Genomic DNA, 20,805 nt, shown 5'->3' with positions numbered 1-20,805 from the left:
GGGGACTTTCCAGGTCAGTATAGTACCTGCAATAATTCTACCAAATTTGGTGCGGTGGGGGGGACTGAGAGAGTGTGCAGTGTTCCAGGAGTTTGTGGGTGGCGGAGGCCGAAATGCAGCCTGGGCACCTCCTGGGCTGGGGCGTCTCTTCTGTATGACGAAACCCTGCCCATTTTGCTCACGGGGAGTTGCAAAAACGCCTGGGAAGAGGCCCTGGACCCAGCCTTCCTTTTCCTCCTCTGAGTCACTCCGCCAGCGGGAGCAGCCTCCCTGCCTTTCCTCCTTTCAGGGAGGGGGTGGAGAAGGCGGGGCTTCTGGGCTTGCAACGTCAGGAGACTTGTGGAGTAGCAGAGGGATTGTGCGTGAGCTAGGAGGGTGCCTGTCGGTCACCAGCTGAGGCAGTGGACTGGACTCTCTCACTTTCTGCTGAACTGAGCGTAGAGGACCTCACTTGCTTCAGGGGTGTGGGTGTTTTCTCCCTCCTTTGTTGGTTGCTTTGTGGCTTCTTTCTCCCCAACACCTTGGGACTTCTTGGGAAGTGCAGCAATGGCAGAGGTAAGTTCCTTGGTTGTTCGCTTGCTCTGCCCCAGCCCAGCTGATCCAGAGCCCTTTCAGGAAGGGTGGATTCTCTGTCCTTGTGTTGGGAGAGGCTGGGCCAGGCTCCACTCTCTCTCCCCAACCCCCACCCCTTTGCCCCCGACTCCTACTGCATTTCAGACTGGCACTCCCGCAGCATATTGACTTCCATTGGTGAAGTGGTGTGGCTCAGTTTGAAAGGCAGCCTTCAGTTTTATGAGGCATGGGGAGGGGGTGGTAAATTGGTGGTGGGCCGCATCTCCTTCTTCCTGGAGTCTTTTCAGATGCTCTGAAGTGGGAGCCTGTGACATCCTGCCATGGAGTTATCTGCCCACCTCTAGAATAGCTGCCCCAAAAGGAGGTTTTCAAGTTGCTGCTGAGGCTTTCTCTTGCACTCTTGATTGTGGCTCTAGGGCTGGCCCCGAGTGTTTGGGCAGCGGAGAGATTCTCTAAGAATTGTGGAAACGTGGGGCTTGGGAGACGGCATGGAAAGGATTTGCAGGTGTAAGTAAATCCTCCTTCTTGATGTTGTGTATGGAGTGCATGCACGCGCACACACACACAATTTATTCAGTCTTGCAGTGGTGCAAAATAGAGTGTGTCATGAAAGACTTGGAATCAGTTTTTTTTCCTGGGAGGCAGCTGTAGAGAGAAACACAAAGGGACCCAGATTTTTTTTTGGGGGGGGGGGGGTTGATGCCGGAAGTGTGTAGAGGTTTGAGAATGGGGCAAAAGGTCCCGCCCCCTGGTGCAGTCCTCCTCCTACAGACTCCTCTTCCATTTTCTTGAGGGCCAGAAGTCTCGCAAATGCTTCATGAAGAGCAGTGGCAGGGAGACCAGAAGTGTGTGGCAGAGAGTGAGTCTTGGAGATATTAATTCAGCGGAGCCTGAACTTTCATAAACAGGGTCTGTGTGAGCTTGATAGTTGGTGCTTTGCAAAACATTTCTTGTAAATGTTATGAAACCTCAGTCAGTAATAGCTTAATTTTCTTCTGCAAGTGAGCCTTTTTGAAAGCTGAGATCTTAACACTCCACCTAAGTTAGAGCCCCTGAAAAGAGAGAATCAGTTGCAACTAGCGGATGGGAACTCCGTAGAGTTTTCAAGAAAAGAGACATTCAGAGGTGGTCTCCCATTCCCATTACGCCCAGGCCAGCCCTGCGTAGCGTCTGAGATCTGACCAGATGATGTCAGCATGGGCCATTTAGGTCGGGGCAGATGAATAGAAGTGGTTTGCCATTGTCTGCCTCTGCATAGCAAGGGACCCTGGACATCCTATCCAAGTACCAGCCACACTTAACTCCAGAGGTCTGAAGAGATCAGGCTGGCCTGGGCTGTCCAGGTCAGAGCATGATAAACGCTACTGCAAAGTAAACGGCAGAGATGGAACATGGCTGCAAAAACAGATGATCAGAGTCCTTAAACCAATTTGCTTCTTTGCTTTGCTTTGGATCAGTCCCAGCCAAGGAATGTAATACAGCTTAAGTTTTAATCTTTTTTTAGAATACCTAAACCTGACGATGAGTTAGAGTCACAGAATCATAGAGTTGGAAGGGGCCAGACAAGCCCTCTCGTCCAACCCACTGCTCAATGTAGGCAGGGGTGTCCAACCTATGGCACTCCAATTGGCCATGCTGGCAGGGGCTGATGGGAATTGCAGTCCATGAACATCTGGAGTGCCATAGGTTGGCCACCCCTGGCCTGGAGTATTCCTGACCAGTGTTTGTGTAGCCACTGCTTAAAGACTGCCAGTTTCGTATCCTTCTGACGTTTGCAGGTAGCCTTTCAAACACAAGGGAACAACCTGTAAATAAACCAACGTAGTTGCTGAACAAGTGTTCATGCCCACGGACACTTATACCAAGAATACAATTTAGTTGCTCTTAAAGGTGCCACTGGACTCGGGCTTTTTTCTGGTACTCGCTGCCTGTTTGTGACACGGGTGGAAGGCAGGTGGGGAGTGGATCTGTCGAGGCACCGCTGTGGGGGAGGGCTTAGCAGGACCAAGGCCCACTTTTCCATCTGTGGGGATTCCATGGTGCAGTTTTCTGGGTGTCCAAGCTGACGTTTGTGGTGGTTGCTGCGTAGCTGTTCCTTTTGCTTTCGGCTCACTTTCCCTGTCTGCCGAGGACTGAGCCAGTCCTCCTTTCTCTCTCCTTTTTGCCTTCAGCACAGTGAAGTGTAAAGGCCGCTGAACTTGGAAGAGGCTTCTGCTCCAATTTTCTTTCAGTCTGTTGGCCTGACGGTGGGGTGCTAGAAAGGCCCTTTGGGCTCACAAGCCACTTACCCTGGCTTGGTAATGGCCATGCAGAATGTGGGACTGGTTGGTGTATTGTGGCACAAGCCTCCTCTGTTGGCAGGTCTGCGTTTGGGCACCGCACTGGAGGAGAAGAGCAGCGGGTGGAAGAGAGCAGCAAGTCTCCCCAGCGAGGTTGGGGCTGACTGGGCCAGTCACCTGGGCTCTGGGGCTGTGCCCCTCGCTGCTGCTGTTTGGGGGCAGCTGGCACTTCCCTGTGTTGTTCTGATCGGGGCTCGCTGGGTGGCCTTGAGGAAGGAGGAGGGGCAAAGCGTGCCAGGGCTCAAGGGACTGAGCAGAACGGCCTGTTCTCTTCCTGCATTTTGTCATGTAAGGTAGATGACACTGAGAGTGAGTGATTGGCCCAAGCTCACACAGGAACTTCATGGCTGAGTGGGGGGTTTGTACCCCAGGCCTTCCTGGTCTTGATCTGACACTCTAAGCCAGGGGTGCCACACTCGTTTGTTGGAAGGGCCAAATGTGAAATTGTGAATGTGACTTGTGGGGCTGGGAGGGGGGGGCTGCCTTGGCTGGCCCCGGAAAAGCATTGCAGGGGATGCCTGGACTGGTGAGCCTGGGGTGAGGTAGCTGCTTTGAGTGGGCTTCTCAGGCCCACGAGCCAGCTGAGGCAACCCCCTTCCCTGTTTCCAGTTTGGCCTGGCAAGCGAGAAGGTGACGCACGGGCCTGATAAGCCCCCTTAAGGGGTCTGGAAGCGGCCTCTGGGCCACAAGTTTGAGATCCCTGCTCCAAGCAGTGGACTGTGCTGGCTCTGTATTTGATGTAATCGTGGCCCATGACACTGGATAGCTTGAGCTGACAGGCAGATGACTAGCCTGGCTGTCGGGAACAACACAAGGCTTAAGACTGCTCCCCGAGGAAGGCCTTTGACTCTTGTGCCAGCCCTACTGAGGGCAACCGAGCACTTGAAACCTCTTCTGGCCCCCTAGGGTAGTGGTGGCGAACCTATGGCACGGGTGCCAGAGGTGGCACTCAGAGCCCTCTTTGTGGGCGCTCGCAAACAGAGTGCCCCCCCCCCCCACATCTAGGCTGGCCTGGTCCGCTGGGCTCGATTATTAGCATTAAACCTAAGACCTAGTTTTGGGGAAGCAGTGTAGATAACCGTGATAAGCGCTGTTAAACCCCACTGATTTTCATGCGAAGAACTAAAGCACGATCCTTTACCTGGGAGTAAGCTCGGTTGCTGGCAATGGGGCTTGCTTCTGAGTAAACCCTCCTAGGGTTGTGATTCACCCATTGGAAGAGCTTTTCGGTTGCTTCAAAGCAAAGCCATGACTACCACCAAGCTTACTTCTGAGTAACGCACGCTTCGGAGCCAACCGTTTTTTCTAAACTAAAACCTCAGTATTCAGGCTAAATTTCCATGTTGGCACTTTGCAATAAATAAGTGGGTTTTGGGTTGCAGTTTGGGCACTCAGCCTCAAAAAGGTTCGCCATCACTGCCCTAGGCTATGGAGGGAACCTTTCAGTTGTCTCAGCATAACATGAAGATGTCCCTTGGATGCTTCTGCATGCATGTGGGTGCAAAGATGTTGTCCCAGGTGGGTCTCTGTACATTGCAAGCAGTGACTCTTCAGAAGCTTGGCCTAGATGCTCACAGGTGCCCCCAAGCCAGAAAAGGCTGCAAATGTCCTTAAAACGGAGGGGAGCTTTTGGGTAAAGAGGACAAGTGAACAACCCACTCTGCAAAGTTACGTGGAGGGTATCTCCCCTTCCCCCAAACAGTTGCACTGACTGTTGTTAGCTTTGCTCATGGAGTGTCTCAACTTTTAACAAGCACAGTCAAACCAGTTTATATCTGATCCTTTGGAAACTGGTTTTGTCAGTCTGTTGCGCTCTCTCTCTCTCTCTCTCTCTCTCTCTCTCTCTCTCTCTCTCTCTCTGAGTGCTGCAAAAAACTATTGGTTTAAGGCTGCCTAATTGAATAGGGCAGGGTGATAAAGGGGATTTGACCTAGGTGAAGACTGTTGGCGATGGCAAAGGGAACCTGGGGCAGCTGAGCCTTCTTCCCAGCAGAGTTCAGGAAAAGGGATTGACTCTAGTCCAAACACAAAGGGCTTAAAATCAGCTGATGGTTTTGAGAGGCTTTGGAGAGCTTGGGCTTCTCTGCATCCTAGTAAATATTGCTCATCAGGTATCTGCAGAAGTTATTCCGGGAGTCAAAATGCTTCGATGGTTTACACGATGTCTTTGGGGATTACATTGCTGGTGTTCCTTGTTTCAAAGTAGCTGGGAATCTGGACCTTTATCTGAATTTGCTCAGTATTCAAAACAATGCTTCTTGGACAGGGGAGACATTGGCCAGTGGTGTCATGAAGTCTGACTTCCCAACTGTGTACTGTCTCTTTTTTTTCTTTTGTTGTTTTGGTCATTTTTGTGTTTGTCTTCCTTTTGAGGTTTTAACTAGGAACCTCCAGGCCGCTAGCCTGCGAATGGCAGAGTCCACATGTTTGGAGCAAACTGCCCGTCTTGCGAGAGAAGTCAGGGCTATCCTGCATTCATGAAGCGCTCAGTGATGGAAGACGGGTGCCTTTGGCTGCTGATGTCTTCCCAGGGGAGCAGATGTGCTTCCACATGGTGCTTCCAGATGTGCTTCCGCAGAATCCAGCAGTGGGTCATAATGAGCACTGCAGTAGCACAGAGACGGCTTCAGGCTCATTTCCTGTTTGAATTAGAGGTGGGAGGAAACCACGGAGTCCTTTTGCAGTTGAGGCTGCTCCCTGCCCTCTAACAGAATATCTTGTACCCAAGCCCCAGACTCCTGGGGCCCTTCCGCACATGCAGAATAATTCATTTTCAGTCCACTTTCGGTGCACTTTGAAGCTGGATTTTACTGTGCAGAATACCAAAATCCACTTTCAAACAGTTGTGAAAAAGGATTGAATGTGTATTATTCTGCATGTGCGGAAGGGGCCTTGGAGAGCGAAACTCTGCAACTTCTTTCTCTCCATGGTCTAAAGCACTCACAGCTGGTTGTCCCCCCCCCCCCCAAATGACTCAAATCTGATTCCCTGCAGCTGAACTCTGCTCCCTTCCCCTTGATGGCAAAGAAGAGGTGCCGTTCTAAAATATAACTGGGGTGGCTGACCTCAGGATTGCCGAGCGGTCTGCACGCGCCGAACGTGCCGTTATTAATAATCCTGCTATTTCTAGCATCACTGGGGGGCTGGAAGAGTGATGGTGCTTCCATGTTGCGCACAGTTCCTAAGGGCTTTTGAGGGTCAGGAGTGATTTTCCTCTGTGTGAGCTGGTGATCAGACAAGTGAGTGCTGTCCATCAGCTTGCTTTTGCCGTTGTGATTTCCTCCATCCACTAGATATCTGTAGTATAGCAGAACTGCTGGATTCTAGTCCTGTTGTGCTTAAGAGACCAACAAGATTTTTGGGATATGAGCTCCTGGACTTGTATCCAGCTGTTCTACTACAGACAGACAGGCTGCCCTCTGTGGCCATTATTTATGTGTGTTCATTGTTTTTCTGCTCCACTTTTCAACCATATGACTGCTGTTCTAAGGGATGCCGGGAGGCCGTCTTGTTGGGGGGTTTTCACCACTCTCGGTTTAGGAGGCAGGGTCCAACTTTTAGCCACTCCCATCTGCTCCACAACGCCCTCATTGCCCCAGTATCTTCCTGCCTTGCTAGGGAGAGCAGGTTCCTCAGTAGGCTCTTAAAAAAATATTTTTCTTTTTTCTTATTCTTCATCGATCTGACTGTGTGTTTTTCCCTCACCTTCCGTCTCCTTCCCCCCCCCCCCACCTCTCCTCACCACCGGTCTTGTCCTGGTGTGCAAGGGAGTGCGTGTTTGAGACGGGGGGCTAGTTCCCGCCAAAAAGAAGGGGAAACTCGCCATTATGGCCGACGGCACCAGCCGATCCGCGCCCTTCTCGCCGCCCAGGCAGCTCTTCGGCAGGTCAGCTGCCGAGAACACGAGGGCAGCAACGAAGAGCGGAGCAGCCTCCTCGTACGGCCGCCGGGCTGGGAGAGAGGAAGAGAGCACAGGGACCCAGCGCAGCCGAGAGCTTGGCCGGTGGTCCCCGACGAGGGAACTCCCGCGCGCGCGAATGGGAGCCCGACGGTCCTCCTCGGCGGAGCCTTGCTCAGGCCACCGCAGCCGCTCCCGCGGCAGGAGGACGGAAGAGCGGACAGAGCCGGGAGCCCGCGCACTCTTCATTGGCGCCTCGCAGCAGCGCGCCCCTTCCCAGCGCCAACGGGAAGATGGCGGATCGCCAAGCACGTCGCTGCTGGCGCGCAGGCAAGGGGGAGAGGGGGAGACGGCCTCCACCACGCCCTCGGATCGCCCAGGCCTCCAATGGGCGAATTTCACCCCCGACAGGCTCATCTCCATTATGAAAGACTCCATCAGGGAGGAGGTGGGCCGATACGGATGGGCAGGCCATTCCCACATTGCAGAGGGTTCCTTAGTTCCCAGAGATAGGTCCAGATCCCCCCGTAGGTCCAGGAGGGACAGACTCTGGCGTGACATTTCCCCCAACTCCGACAGCAGCTTTGTCAGCGAAGGAGAGTTGGTGGACTCTGACCATTTCTCCGACACGGAGGCGCCTCCAGCCGAGCCTAGTGAGCAGTCCCATAGGCTATTCAAAGTGGAGGACGTTCCATTCCTCATCTCCAAAACTATAGCGGCTTTGGAATTGCATGATTCCGCTGACGCGGAAGACCCTTCAGAAAAGAAGGCCAAAGCCATCAAAGGGGTCCCCAAAGGGTCAGCCTCCATTTTCCACAAAGAGGAGGAGAATGAAAATTTTTTCCCCCTCCCTGAGCTGTTTGAAAAAAAGTACAGGAAGGAATGGGCAGTCCCCGCTTCCAACAAAGGGTTCCCCTCGGTGTTTAAGAAGACATATTTAATTCCCCCACACTTGTCTTCTCTCACAAAAACCCCCCTAGTGGACGGTCCGGTCTCAGCCCTGCAGTCGGGGGGCCTGGTCTACAGGGATGGGGAAGGGTGCATTAAGGACCCACTAGATAAAAAGGCGGACCATCTGCTGCGCAGGGTCCATGAGGGCATCGCCATGTCCTCCAGGATCCTAGCACCCGCCGCCACTGTCTCCAGGGCCGCCATAGTGTGGTTAAATCGCCTCTTAGAACGCATTCCTCCCAAAGACCAGGGCATCAAGGAGGGGGTGGAGAGGGTGCTCCTAGCCACATCCTTCCTAGCTGATGCCACCCTGGACACCTTCTTGAATTCTTCGCGCACCATGGTCACCGCCTCAGTGGTACGTCGCCTTTTGTGGCTTAAACCGTGGCAAGCTGACACCCATTCCAAGCTGGTCGTCTCCAGTTTCGACTTTGAAGCATGCATCCTGTTCGGATCGGAGCTGGACTGGGTCTTAGTCGAGACCAAGGACAACAAGAAGACCATGCCACGGTCCGTCCGGGCTGACAAGTCTAAATTTACACCCAGACACTCCTTTCGTTCCTGCAGGCCATCCTTTCGTTCTGGCAGGGACGGAAAAAGACAACCATGGCAAGCACAATCCTTTCGTAAAAGACAGGACTTTTGCCAAACGAGCAAGTCAGGCAAGGGTTTTCGCCAGGAACCTGGCGGAAACAAAGCATGACTACTCAGACCTTCCTATCGGAGGACGTCTGCTGGCTTTCAATCCCCACTGGGAGGGGAGCCACATAGACGCCTGGGTCAAGGAGATAGTCTCCGTAGGCTACTCCTTGGAATTCAAATTGTGGCCAAGAGATCGGTTCATTCCATCCACAACCAGCGCAAATCCAACCAAAGCCCTCAAGCTAGCGGCAGCAGCACAACACCTCCTGGACATCAAGGCTGTCGTGCCAGTGCCCCCGGAACAGCACTTCAAAGGGACATATTCCCATTTCTTCCTTGTCCCCAAGAAGAACGGTCAGGACAGGTCCATTCTCAACTTGAAGCACATCAACTTCCACCTCAGAAGATTCAAGTTCCGGATGGAATCACTCAGGTCCACGGTGGAGATGATACAGCGTGGGGATTTCCTCACTTCCCTGGACCTGGCGGAGGCATATCTTCACATTCCTATCCACCGGGCCCATCAGCGATTCCTGCGATTCGCCATAGACCATCGGCACTACCAATTCGCAGCACTACCCTTTGGGCTGGCCACAGCCCCCAGGGTCTTCACGAAGGTGCTGGTGGCCCCAATCTCTCTCCTCCGCAGCCGTGGCGTTCATCTATATCCATATTTGGACGACATCCTGATCCGTTCAAGATCACGGGAGGCCGCACTGAAGGACATCGCACTGGTCCAGCAGACCCTAACCGAGCACAGGTTCGTCATCAATCAGGAGAAGAGCTCAACGCACCCGGCGCATATCATGGAACACCTCGGTGCCAGGATCAACACCACCAACTGCATGCTGACGGTACCCGAGAACAAGGTCAAGAAGATTCAACAAACTGTCTCTCGGATCCTCAAATGCAGACATTGCAATCTCCTCCAATTAGCGAGCCTCCTAGGCCTCCTGCTGTCCACCACGGACATGATTCAGTGGGGCAGGGCCCACGCCAGGCCCCTGCAAGCCCTCCTCAGACCCTTTGCCAGACAAATCATCCTCAGGAAGGACTGCTCGATAGACCTATCACCAGCGGTGAGGTTCAGCCTGAGATGGTGGCTCCGCCGCGATCACCTTACAGCGGGCAAGACCTTCTCCATTACAGACCCCCATCACCTATTCACAGACGCCAGCCTATCGGGATGGGGGGCAATGCTGAGCCCTCACTACGTGCAGGGGCAGTGGTCAAACCGGTCACAGTCGCTGCCCATCAATGTGCTCGAAATAAAGGCAATCTTTCTAGCCCTGAAGCACTTCAAGAATCAGCTACACCGCAAACATGTGATCGTACACACAGACAACATTTCAGCCAAGTGCTACCTAAATCACCAGGGCGGCTCCAAGTCATCCACCTTACACAGGGAGGCATTCAAGATCCTCACGTGGGCAGAAATCAATCTGGCCTCCACAAAGGCAGAACACATCAAGGGTCTGCTAAATGTAGAAGCGGACTGGATCAGCAGATCCAGGATCAGGGAGTCGGAGTGGAGCTTGAGTCCGATAGTTTTCCGGTCCATCACCAACAGATACGGCATACCGACAGTGGACCTCTTCGCATCCCAGGAGAACCGACAGGTCCCAACCTTCATATCCAGGTTTTATCACCCCTTGGCCCTGAAAACCAACGCACTAACGGCGGAATGGCCCGAAGGCCTCCTTTACGCGTTTCCTCCCTTCCGGGTTCTCCCAAAACTCCTGCACCGTGTCCAGTCGGAAAGAAGGCTTCTGATTCTGGTCGCTCCTCATTGGCCCCGCCGGCCATGGTTCTCAATCATCCAAGAACTGAGCGTCTCCCCTCCCTTCCGGTTGCCGGTAGTGCAGGACCTCCTATCGCAGGGCCCCATTACTCACCCGGACCCAGGACGGTACAGCTTGACCGCCTGGCTGTTGGGGCGCAGGTTGAAAGACAAAGGCTATTCCTGTGAGGTAGTCAACACCATGCTAGCAGCACGTAGGAAGTCCACTATACGAATCTATAATTCGTCATGGAAGGCCTTTGTGAGATGGTGCAGGCGGAAGAGCCTGGACCCAGAACAACCTCGACTGTCCACCATCCTCAGTTTCCTCCAAGAGGGGTACAAGGCCGGCCTCAGATGCACCACACTTAAACGTCAGTTAGCAGCCTTAGCCACAGTCCTGCCGCCAGTGGAAGGGATTCCCATCACCGTCCATCCAGATGTGCAAAAATTCCTGAGGGGGGTTAGACTTTCCCAGCCGCCTGTGGTGCATCGATTTCCCACTTGGCGGCTACATGTAGTGTTAGATGCACTTTCAAAATCCCCTTTCGAACCCGTACAATTCATTCACCTTAGGTGGCTAAGAATGAAGCTGCTTTTCCTGGTAGCCATCACCTCCGCCAGGCGGGTTTCGGAAATAAAAGCCCTCTCCACCAATCCAAATTTATGCCAATTTTTCCCAGACAAGGTGGTTCTCAGGTTGGACCCCACCTTCAGACCAAAAGTGGACTCTAGATTCCACCTCAGACAGGAGATCGTTCTCCCAAATTTCTGCCCGGACCCTAGGCACCCCAGGGAACGTTTATGGCATAATCTAGATGTCTCCCTTAAAGCATTCCTGATCCGATCTGAGCAAATCAGAAAATCAGAAGTCCTTTTTATAAATGTGGTTCCCCCCAGACTGGGAGAGGCCATGTCCAAGGCTGCCATAAGCACCAATATCCGGACATGCATCACTGAAGCCCATAAGGCAAAGGGACTCCCCATCCCTCAGGGGCTCACCGCCCATTCAACACGGGGGACAGCCGCCAATGCGGCGCTGCTCAAACAAATACCCATGGAGGAGATCTGCAGAGCGGCCACTTGGACCTCCCCCTCCTCCTTCGTGCGTCACTATAGGATGTCCTCTATTGAGGCTGTGCAGGCATCCTTCGGAAGACGCATCCTGGAGCACATTGTGGGCGAATAAACTGCCCACCCTATAGGGGCATACTGCTCGGGAATTCCCGAACAAGACGGCCTCCCGGCATCCCTTAGAACGACCCATTGGTTACTCACCGTGAAGGGGTCTTCTGAGGGATGCCGGGAGGCCGTCTTGGCCCACCCTGCTGTTTGTTTTTTCATTGTTCTCCCATAATGTGCTCAAGTTCCTTCACTCTAGAGCCTACCTGTATCGCAGTCATTCCCATGTTAATAGTTCAGTTCTAGGTTTTGCTTGCTGTTCCACGTTGTTGGTTCGTGCCCTGTGGCACCTATTTCGTTTAAGAATACGCTCCGGCACTCAGATACTGGGGCAATGAGGGTGTTGTGGAGCAGATGGGAGTGGCTAAAAGTTGGACCCTGCCTCCTAAACCGAGAGTGGTGAAAACCCCCAAACAAGACGGCCTCCCGGCATCCCTCAGAAGACCCCTTCACGGTGAGTAACCAATGGGTCGTTTCTGTTCTTTCCCCCTTGCTTTAACAAGTATTGTGGGACAACTCATCCACCCCAATGATTTGTAATCTACCTCTGTAGTGTAGTGAGAGCCAGTGTGGTATAGTGGTCAAGAGCAGGTGGATTTTAATCTGGAGAACCAGCTGTTTGATTCCCCTCTCCTCCACCTGAGTGGCAGAGGGTTATCTTGTGAACTAGATGTGTTTCCGCACTTCTACATTCCTGCTGGGTGACCTTGGGCTAGTCACAGTTGTTCGGAACTCTCTCAGCCTCACCTGCCTCACAAGGTGTCTGTTGTGGGCAGGGGAAGGAAAAGGAACTTGGAAGCCACCTTGAGTCTCCTTACAGGAGAGAAAGGTGGAGTCTAAATCCTCCTCCTCCTCCTCCTCCTCCACCATCACCACTGTTTTGGAACTTGTCACATGATTAAAAAAACCCCACCCTGATAGACAAATCTTCAGGTTACTAGAAATGCTTTTGAAGACTGGGTGGGTGGGTGGGGAGTGTTTCATGCATGTATCCTGTTCTGAGCACTGGTTGTCTTGTGGGTCTTGTTAGAGAAGAAGAAAAGCAAAGGGAAGCAAGAGCTAGTCTCTTGTGAAGAACAGAAATCTTGTGGAATGGATGTGAACAGCCTGCTAATGAGTCCTGCCTTTGATCGAGTACTATTCTGGGCCTAGTCTCTGTGGTGCTTGGCCACAGCTAATGTGTTCAGATCCCAGGAGCTCTTGAGAATCCACTGGGATTACAAATTGTATGTGTGTGAGGAGAGCTTTCAGACCCCTTCCAACACTTTGGTATTCTGCAAGGAACAGAGAATCTGTTTGCAGACTTGCTTTCATGCTGTCCCTTCAAAAAACCAGTTTCTGGACCCAAGAGCACAGGGGGAGGTTGACAGATCCTGACAATCTGCTAAGGTAGTTTTGTGATCGCGAAGTCACTTGCTGATGCTTGTGGGTGGGCAGAGAGTGGTAGGCTTGTCTTTGTTTCTTCCATCGTGCTTTACATGTTCCTCCTGAAGCAAGAATGGTGATGGGGCTCTTTCCCTTCCAGCAACAATTCTGTCTTTGTTTTATTAGCGTGTGTGGCGGGTCTTCATGCAAACAATGTGAAATTGCCAGTGGGATTTGTAAGGACACTTCTTTCTCACTGGCTGGTGACCTGAAGCGGCTCTGAAGACAAGTTTCCTGCTGTCCCTCTCTGGTCAACCGATGGCCATTGTAGCCAATGTCAGAGGTGAGGTACACATTATCTGTAGAAAGGGTAGGCTAGGGAACTTGCGTGCAGGTCAAAGAGCTCTGTCAGGCCCTTCCTAGTCTCCATCTGTCTCCATCTCTGGCTGCGGGACACCAAAAAGGTGCTGAGTGTGTATAAATGTGCCCTTGGAGCACCCACAGTTGTTGCTAATAACTTTGCCAGGTGAACTCCAGGCAGGCAGCCAACGTCCAGTGTCTTCGGGGGGACCCTTGAAAAACTGTTGTGGGAGAAACTGTCATAGGCCAAAGCCACTTTTCTCAGTAGCTATCATGGGTTATTATGGTCATGCTGCCTCATGGAATGGATCTCAGTTGTGATGCATTGCAAGAGACTTTGGGGCAGGTGCCTGGGAAAGAAGCATTTTTTTTGGGGGGGGGGTGTCAGCCAGAGCACAGAGCTGGCAATCGCCAGCTCCCCTGGGTGCCTACCCTGCACTGTGGCCAGCTTGTGTGTTCTCTGTGTGTTCCTGAGGATGCCTGGTTCCAAGGGAGGGGACGGATGCAGCAGCAAAAGAAAGACCAGGGAGCACTGCTTTCTTTTTCCTCCTATCTTCTGTAGTCCCTCTGACTGTGACTCATCTGCTTGGCGTGCAGGAGGTCCCCAGCATCTTCCTTGAAAGGGTCATGTCATAGGTGCTGTGGAAAGCGTCTGCCTGAGACTCTGTAGTCTGACCCAGCGTGAGGCAGCTTCATGTGTTGGCGCAGAATTGACAAGTGGGTTCTTCAGTCTTGGGTTTCTGGGGTTCGATTCCTTGGGGTGCAGCGTGTGCTTGGCTTGAGCCTTGACATTTTAGTTCAAAGGCCTCTTAGGTAGGGCTGACCCTTCTCCTGTGATCCTCTTTGAGGGGCTTTGCTGAGGCTTGAGGGCATGAGTGCAGATGGGGCAGAGGGCTGATGGGCGGGGGTTGAACGCTAAACCGCATCTTTGTGGGCCGTCCTCTGCATTATTCTGGGAATGACTCCTCCACAGCTAGTGTGTTTGTGGGTGGGGTTGTGTCTGAAAGGCCCAGAGAGGTAACTATTATTTGGAATTAGGAGTGGAGAAAGCTGCAATCTAGTCCCTCCCCTACCTTGGCACATCCATTTATTAACAGCCTTTCCTACTTGCAAAGCAGTTTGACAGCAGTCAATAGAACAATGAGATACTCGGTAAACACCAAGATATGCCAGTAAACCACAAACAGAAAAACCTAACAAGGTTTCTCAATAAAATGCTAGCAAATGTTTTTAGTTGACCCCAAATTGAAGCAAAAGGGTCTTGCGTCCTCTGCAGAAGCTCAGAAGCATCGTGACTTTGTGGTAAGCTTCCTTGAACCACTAAAAAAGGCAGGATGTAAATGTTTTTATAATCAATAAAAGACATAAGCATCTTGGCTTCCCATGCCTTCTTTGGTAGGAACCAGCCCCAGAAAGGCTCCAGCTTTAGATCTTGTCATCCCCATTCAGCAAAGAGCGCTTGTTGATTTGGAGACAATCAGGAATGTAGGCCTTGGGTGGGGAAGGCTGTGGGTGCCGGCAATGTCATTTCCTGTAGTCAGTCCAAGCAGAGTGAAAACCAGAGCTCGGGTTTTGTAACTTTACATAAGGTGGGGTCACAGGCAGAGAAAATACGTGAACACCTCTGTCTGCCTTCTACTGAGTCAGGCTATTTTCCCATCAAGGTCAGAAGTGTCTGCTCAGACTGGCAGCTGCTCTTCGGGGTTTCAGGAAGAGGTCTTTTTTTTATATATCACTTATGACCTGATACATTTTAGGCTGGAAATGCTGTGGACTTTCTGCATGTTAGGTTGGAAATGCTGTGGACCTTCTGTGGACCTGAGCCCTTCGGGGGAGGGTGGTCTATAAACCCAATAAAATAATAATAATAATAATAATAATAATAATAATAATAATAATAATAATAATAATAATAATAATAATAATAATGTTGAGTAGATGCTCTCTCACTGAGTTTACATGAAGATAGATGCCTTCTACTGAGTCAGTTTATCAGCCCATCGAAGTCTGTATGGTCTTAGACGAGAAGCTGCTCACCAGGGTCTTAGGCAGAACAGGGTCTTTCGTATCACCTCGTGCTGGATCACTTTAACTGGAGATGTATGGGATTAAACCAGGACCTAAAAGATGCCTAAAAGATGCTCTACCATTGAGCCATGGCCCCTCCCCAAGATGAGATTAAAAATTATGAGGGTTTTATATGTTGAGGTTGAAGGAGTGTGCTGGATTTGGAAAGCAGAAGGCAGGTGGTTTCTGGTGAAGTTTAAGCAGCAGGATTTGTGTGTGTGTGCGCCCACGCATTTGTGGTCTGGAAGGAGCTTTTGGGACAGTCTACACTTCAGTCACTTCAGAGGAGCAGCTCTGAAGAAACTTCCACCCAGCAAAGGGAGGGATTTTACCAGCCATGTAATTGAGCTGAGTCAAAAAGCCATGAATGGGTGCTCAGAACCTCCCATCTCGATATAGTATGCAGCCTGGATCAAGATGATGTCCCACGGAGAGGAATGTGTTTGTAAGTTTCCAGACGTCTCTTCTCTTTCTCTCAGGAACCCTCTCCCCATTTCTGGGTCTCTTTCTGCGAGGATTGCCTCCTATCTGCCTAACCACCTGCTTTGGTGATTCTGCTTCCTGAGGGTACATCCTTTTCAGGTGAATTTGCTGTATCTTCAGGAGCGCAGTTGCTTGGGGGTCAGCTGAGTTCTAATGGATGGAGATCTCTGTGCTGAGCCAGATACCCGTGTGTTCTTTCACCAATGGAAATTGGTCCAATGTTAGGGGCAGTGAGTTTAGCATCTGTCCTCTGGGGCCAGTTGTGTAACAGCTTGTCTTCCTGCTTCAGATTAATGAAGAGAGATGCTTTTCCTACAGTTGGCTGGATTTGGAATGGGGCAGTGGGGATGGACGGGCAGAGGGGGTTTGAACTACTGAAGTGCTGTATGATTCTGGTGACTTTAAGGGTGTGGAAGAAAGCTGAATACCACAGAGATTATGAGAAATGCAAACTCAGCCCTTGAAGATCAAGTTGAGGCTGCCTGCCGTGCATGCTGTGTGTCCGCAGTGTTTTTAGCCGATATGCCTGGGGAAGTCTGAGAAGCCAGAGTGGCCTTTGGAGGAGGTCAAGGGGAAGTAAGGCTGAGAGGATCCCGCATTGCTTCTCCTCACTGCCAGCAGCCAGTAAAAGGAGACTGAATTATGCAGAGCAGTTCCAATTGGTAATTTGAATTTGTTTGCATAACTTCAGGATGCTGAACTTGGCTTTGCTACTGGTAAAGATTTGTGGGTTTTCGTTTTCCACCCTAGTGTGTGTTCCCCACAATTAACCTTGAACTTTTTGTAGTACACCTACTTGAGAAGCAGATGGAGGTTGGTGGTCCAGCCCTACCCCCCCCCCTTTCTGGAAAGTGAGTTATGCCGGTAAATTCCACTACCCCCTCTCCCAGTTCTCTTATTCTGTCCTATATATGTGTTTTGTGTGTGTGTGTGTGTGTGTGTTGGTGTGAGGGGCAGCTGGTGATGCCTACATTTGACCCTTTAGGTTCCCCAGCAGTGTTGCCAAGCAGTCCTTCCTCCCCTAGAGCCCACTAGGCTGTTCAGAAAGTGAGTGGAGCCATGGTGAGGCAGGCAGGGCTTTGTTTCTGTCCTCACTCAAATGGAAGGATTTTCCATGGCTGCAGTCTGGCTGGAGGATCAGGAGGGCCGGTTCGCATGTAGGACTGTGAATCTATTTCCCCTTCAACCTTTCTCTTTTCATTTCTCCTCCTCCCCTTTAGGCCTTCCTTTATTTCTATTTATTCCTCATCCATTATTCTTTTGCAAAGTGAAGATGGAGGAATTGTGTGTGATTCTGCCTCCATTGAAGCCATTTTGGGGTAGTGCTCATCACCCTGTTTCAAAATTGTGAAGGTGCTCCAAGCTTGAAAAAGCTAGGAGACTCTTGCTTTTTAGTATTTTCTGCAAACCACCAGTGTCCAGTGTTTAGCACCTGCCCTGTGCAGAACTGCTGTTGTTCTTGGGTACCCCCACCAAATGGGCCAGGTGTCAGGGGGATGTTATCTGTGTGATTGAGATGCATTCCCAATTCAATGTAACTGCTTAAGAGAACAAATCAATTCTGCTCGAAAGATATATGTAACCAGCCTGCTACATGTAACCACTGCCATCTGTGCATTCTTTCCTTGATCTTAACTTTATGGCTTCACACACTTGGTAGACAAACTAGGCTTCCCCTGGTACCTCTGTTCCATGAGAAAACAATTACATCCGTTATCTCGTGGGGGCAGGAAGCCAGGTGGCGTTCTCTTGCTATCTGCTGCTGACCTTGGGGCGCCTCAACTCCAAAGACTGTTTTTCACAAACTCTTGGGAAACTGGGAGGGGGGCTTCCAGCGGGGAATAAAGGGGACTGTGAATGCCAGTTTCGTCAGAACTGACTTTGCCAAGTACAGTGCTTCGATACCTCATCAATAAACGCTACTGATCAGTGCTCCAGAGACTGTTTATTTGGTTAAGGTTCCGAGCCCTAACATCAGGAGAGGAGATTTCTGGAACTCCTGCAGTTCTGGCCCTGCAGTGGTGAAAGAGGGTGGGGCCTGTTTTGCAGTCTGGCTGGCTTCTGGGCAAATCCCAAACAAGCAAGATTCCTTTTGGAAGGTGTGCCAGTAGAAATGACAGGGTCATGTTCTTGCACTGATTGGCAATTTCCTTACCTTGTGCCAGTGACAGGATATTTGCAATTAAAGAGGCTCGTCTCATCTTCTGAGGAGCAAGTGATGTTACATCAGAATGGGCCAACTAACGAAAGCGGCACGCTTTGAATCAGTGAGGAAGTTCTTCAGCTGCAAAGGACAGCCAATCGTGTGTCAGTGAAGTCTGACTATTTCTGCTTCTGCTTTTATTTTTCGGATTTTCCATTGAAGCAACTCACAATACTACAACTAGGGGGCATCCATTGAAAATGCTGGGGGGAAGAATTAGGACTAATAAAAGGAAACATTTATTCACGCAATTCGTGATTGGTGTTTGGAATATGCTGCCACAGGAGGTGGTGATGGCCACTAACCTGGATAGCTTTAAAAAGGACTTGGACAGATTTATGGAGTAGTCGATCTATGGCTACCAATCTTGATCCTCCTTGATCTCGGATTGCAAATGCCTTAGCAGACCAGGTGCTTGGGAGCAGCAGCAGCAGAAGGCCATTGCTTTCACATCCTGCATGTGAGTTCCCAAAGGCACCTGGTGGGCCACTGCGAGTACAGAGTGCTGGACTAGATGGACTCTGGTCTGATCCAGCAGGCTCTTTCTTATGTTCTTAACACTGGCTCCCCGCTCCCCCTTCAAGTGTGTGTGGCTACCCATGAAGTCTCTTGCAATTTACCCGTAACTGTCACCAGTGTTTGGGAAGCTGGCAGGCACCCTTTCATTATGACCGGATTCTGCTCATTGAGACCCCCCCTGCTGGACAAATGTTGTGAACTTCAATGTTGTCATTTGTATTACATTCCAGTTCTTGGGCGCCAGTTTTTGACTGCAAAGTGGACTAAACGGGCGCCATCTGTGCCCCCCTCTGCACAGGAAGCCAGTGGGCTCAATGGTCCTCTGCAGCAAATAACTGCCTCTTTTCCCAGCCGTGCTTGATCCCTCTGCCTGCAAGAATTTGGGGGCAAGGAGCTGCACACACCGCGCATAGGTCCAACGGGGCTGTCTCTCTAGCTGCTATCAGATGTGGCTCAGGTCTGCTAGGTGCTGGCTTAGCTTCAACTCCAAAGCCCCAGTTAATCTTCTTTCAGGTGTGACGGCCCTAGAACCAGTGAGGAACGTCCAGGGTCAGGGCAGACATCAGCTCCGCCAAGGAAGCCAGAGGGTTTATTTTCTGAAGGAAAGGCTTCTGCCAAGTTTTGTAGGTCACTGGTTCAAATCCAGTACATCAGCCAAAGCCACAGCAGCAGGTTCAGGATGATTCACCCAATGGCAAGCTGGGAACCGTCCTGGGCCAGGTGCCAACATTGCCACTAGCCACTTGGGCGTTGAGGTCATGGAGGCAACAGGGCTGCGTCCTTCCTGCCTTTGGGGTGAGGCTTGTTCCCAGCCCTGCCCCGTACTCAGCTCAGTTGACCATAGATCTGTATTGATCTGATTTTAAAGATACCATGTTGACCCTGTTTGATCTGGCAGAAGCTGCTTCAGTTTCAAGAGGTGTCCCTTCCCCTCCTAGTCTTTCTTGCTGCACTTCAGGAATTTCTTGTTCTTAAAAAATAATAGGGTTTTTTTCATGGTTGTGTGCTTACACAAGACTTTGTAGTTCTCCCACCTGCATATGCTGTCTTAGCTCAATGGAAAATGGGGAAGAAGTTTTATTTCCTTTACTACATTTTTACTCTTTACTGTTCTTCCTTATGGGGACCTGAAATGAAGAAGAAATGGAGTTTGGATTTATATCCCCCCTCCTTTCTCTTCTGTAAGGAGACTAAAAGGGGCTTACTATTTCCTTTCCCTTCCCCCCTCCCCACCACCACAACAAACACCCTGTGAGGTGGGTGGGGCTGAGAGAGCTCCGAAAAACTATGACTAGGCCAAGCTGGCATATGTTGGAGTTCACAAGCTAATCTGGTTCACTAGAGAAGCCTCCACAGCTCAAGTGGCAGAGCAGGGAATCAGAGCCGGTTCTCCAGATTAGAGTGCACCTGCTCTTAACCACTACACCACGCTGGCTCTCCTGATGGAGCTCTATGTGACCATTTCATGGGCTGAGGGCCCAGAAGGCAGCGAGGGAAGCCATCTCTATTCCTGAATACACATGCAGCTGCCATGTAATGAGGCAGAACCTTAGTTTTTTGGGGTCAGAATTATCTACTCTGACAGGGAGTAGTTCTCCAGAGCAAGGACGTAGGTAAGGGGGGGGGTGTTCCTGGGTTTAAACCCCCCCATTACATGTCCGAAGCTCTGCTCCACCCGTTCGTGGTTTTTTTGTATTTTAAAGTGTTTTTTCAGTTTTTGGCCTGCAGGGGGCACAGTTTAGGCTAGCAGTTTTAGGCTAGCAGTTTTAGGCTAGCAGCACCAACATTTCAGGGAGTTTTTGGGAGACTCTCCTGATGACACCACCCAAATTAAGTAAGGTTTGGTTCAGGGATTCCAGAGTTATGGACTCCCAAAGGGGGTGCCCCCATCCCCCATTGTTTCCAGTGGGAGCTAATAGTAGATGAGGGCTACACCTTTGAGGGTCCATAACTTTGGACCCCCTGAACCAAACTTCATCAAACCTGGGTGGTATCATCAGGAGAGTCTCCTAAAGATACCCTGAAAGTTTGGTGCTGCTATCTTAACAATTGCACCCCTGATAGCAGGCACCCCCAAAATTTCCCCAGATTCCCCTTTTAAATCCCCCCTCTTCGGCATGGATTTAAAGGGAGACTCTGAGGTCCCCAGTTTAAACATTGAAAGTAATGCTGTTTCAGGGTGGGGGATAATCTACCCCAAAACAGCATCACTTTCAATGTTGTTTTAACCAGGGACCCCAGATTCTCCCTTTAAGGTGGATTTGGCCTTGGAGAGCTGCTTTTATAAGCACTGATGCTGGGGCAGGGCTTGGGGAGCCATGGCCATGCCTCCAGGAGCGGGTGGGGCGTAGCCCCGCCCCCAGAACCCACCCCATAAAAATCTATACCTATATCCCTGCTCCAGAGCCTCAGACAGAGAGGGGTCTTTTTGCAACACTGGTTA

General features: G+C 51.1%; 1 protein-coding gene across 4 annotated transcripts in view; it reads left to right on the top strand.

The window, feature by feature from the left end:
• PAK4 (p21 (RAC1) activated kinase 4) overlaps positions 1 to 20,805 on the top strand; it is a 76,232-nt gene that overhangs the window by 18,173 nt on the left and 37,254 nt on the right. Inside the window, exon 1 of one of the 4 annotated variants that reach the window (XM_048499311.1) lies at positions 389 to 555. The exons of the other annotated variants lie outside the window; for them this stretch is intronic. The gene's annotated coding sequence lies outside the window, so the exon portion shown is untranslated. Of the gene's footprint in view, positions 1 to 388; positions 556 to 20,805 lie in introns of those variants that run through there. 4 annotated transcript variants of the gene reach the window in all.

Source organism: Sphaerodactylus townsendi, linkage group LG06, assembly GCF_021028975.2.
Source record: "Sphaerodactylus townsendi isolate TG3544 linkage group LG06, MPM_Stown_v2.3, whole genome shotgun sequence".
Lineage (NCBI taxonomy): Eukaryota > Metazoa > Chordata > Lepidosauria > Squamata > Sphaerodactylidae > Sphaerodactylus > Sphaerodactylus townsendi.
Note: the sequence above shows the minus strand (reverse complement) of the source record. Positions and strands in the feature narration are given on the sequence as shown.